This window comes from Paramacrobiotus metropolitanus, unplaced genomic scaffold, assembly GCF_019649055.1.
Source record: "Paramacrobiotus metropolitanus isolate TYO unplaced genomic scaffold, Prichtersi_v1.0 Parri_scaffold0000012, whole genome shotgun sequence".
Lineage (NCBI taxonomy): Eukaryota > Metazoa > Tardigrada > Eutardigrada > Parachela > Macrobiotidae > Paramacrobiotus > Paramacrobiotus metropolitanus.
In genome coordinates, this window is record NW_026570232.1 from 1,860,001 (window position 1) to 1,862,500 (window position 2,500).

Genomic DNA, 2,500 nt, shown 5'->3' on the forward strand with positions numbered 1-2,500 from the left:
CTGGTGTATCAATCTAAGCTAAGTATTTGACCGAGGCGAAGATGAAAATTTCACCGGATAGGGCCCGTCAGTGGACTGGTGCATCAATCTACGCTAAGTATTTGACCGAGGCGAAGATGAAAATTTCACCGGATAGGGCCCGTCAGTGGACTGGTGCATCAATCTACGCTAAGTATTTGACCGAGGCGAAGATGAAAATTTCACCGGATAGGGCCCGGCAGTGGACTGGTGCATCAATCTAAGCTAAGTATTTGACCGAGGCGAAGATGAAAATTTCACCGGATAGGGCCCGGCAGTGGACTGGTGTATCAATCTAAGCTAAGTATTTGACCGAGGCGAAGATGAAAATTTCACCGGATAGGGCCCGTCAGTGGACTGGTGCATCAATCTACGCTAAGTATTTGACCGAGGCGAAGATGAAAATTTCACCGGATAGGGCCCGGCAGTGGACTGGTGCATCAGTCTACGCTAAGTATTTGACCGAGGCGAAGATGAAAATTTCACCGGATAGGGCCCGGCAGTGGACTGGTGCATCAGTCTACGCTAAGTATTTGACCGAGGCGAAGATGAAAATTTCACCGGATAGGGCCCGGCAGTGGACTGGTGTATCAATCTAAGCTAAGTATTTGACCGAGGCGAAGATGAAAATTTCACCGGATAGGGCCCGTCAGTGGACTGGTGCATCAATCTACGCTAAGTATTTGACCGAGGCGAAGATGAAAATTTCACCGGATAGGGCCCGTCAGTGGACTGGTGCATCAATCTACGCTAAGTATTTGACCGAGGCGAAGATGAAAATTTCACCGGATAGGGCCCGGCAGTGGACTGGTGCATCAGTCTACGCTAAGTATTTGACCGAGGCGAAGATGAAAATTTCACCGGATAGGGCCCGGCAGTGGACTGGTGTATCAATCTAAGCTAAGTATTTGACCGAGGCGAAGATGAAAATTTCACCGGATAGGGCCCGTCAGTGGACTGGTGCATCAATCTACGCTAAGTATTTGACCGAGGCGAAGATGAAAATTTCACCGGATAGGGCCCGTCAGTGGACTGGTGCATCAGTCTACGCTAAGTATTTGACCGAGGCGAAGATGAAAATTTCACCGGATAGGGCCCGGCAGTGGACTGGTGCATCAGTCTACGCTAAGTATTTGACCGAGGCGAAGATGAAAATTTCACCGGATAGGGCCCGGCAGTGGACTGGTGTATCAATCTAAGCTAAGTATTTGACCGAGGCGAAGATGAAAATTTCACCGGATAGGGCCCGTCAGTGGACTGGTGCATCAATCTACGCTAAGTATTTGACCGAGGCGAAGATGAAAATTTCACCGGATAGGGCCCGTCAGTGGACTGGTGCATCAATCTACGCTAAGTATTTGACCGAGGCGAAGATGAAAATTTCACCGGATAGGGCCCGGCAGTGGACTGGTGCATCAATCTACGCTAAGTATTTGACCGAGGCGAAGATGAAAATTTCACCGGATAGGGCCCGTCAGTGGACTGGTGCATCAATCTAAGCTAAGTATTTGACCGAGGCGAAGATGAAAATTTCACCGGATAGGGCCCGTCAGTGGACTGGTGCATCAATCTACGCTAAGTATTTGACCGAGGCGAAGATGAAAATTTCACCGGATAGGGCCCGTCAGTGGACTGGTGCATCAATCTACGCTAAGTATTTGACCGAGGCGAAGATGAAAATTTCACCGGATGGGGCTTCTCTAGTGAAATTAAATATTTTGCCATAGCCAAAATGACGGCTAATGTATTTTGGCCATGAAAATTTCATTTTGGCTATGACAAATTTCTGGCTGTTAACATTGGCATCGACGCTTATATTGAGATGGCTGACTGCGAAGTGGCTAGCGAGGTATGCGACGTGAATATAGTTGCACTGCTCGGTTCTAGCTAAGGCTTAAATTGCTCAGTAGCCGGTTGTTGCTCCCGCTTGCAATGTAGCTTCGGAAGCGGAAATTGATCGGCGAAGTGCATTTATGTCTGTATTTCGTAGTGGGGCGTCCAATTTGTTAATTCAGACGTTGCTGGTTGGTTGGTACAGCGAAGAAGCCGCCAAATATCAGCGAAATGGTGAGAACGACACGATCGTTCGAAGTGGTGTACGCAAATTCCGTTGATATCGGAAGTACAACAAACTGGTTAAAACCAGAATACGATCAGAACTTCTGATCGGAACAGAAATGAACGCAGTTTAGCTGTGGTTCGGGATTGCTTGTAGCGTGCAAGCAAAAATCCTGATAATTCGTGCTCGTCGGTCAGGTTAAAAGCTGTATCGATCGCTTGCAGGAGTAAAATCGCGAGCCGACTGTGCCGCTGTGCCGGAAGGTGAGCATCAAACCGCTAAATCGGTGTGGCCTGGCTAGCGCGTGATGCTGGTGTCTAGAAAGCTCCGATGGTTTGTTCGAACTCCGACTGCGTCGAAGCTAAGAGCGCTTTGCGTTCACCTGCCGATGTTGTACGTGGACAGACAAAATTTACCGATTGC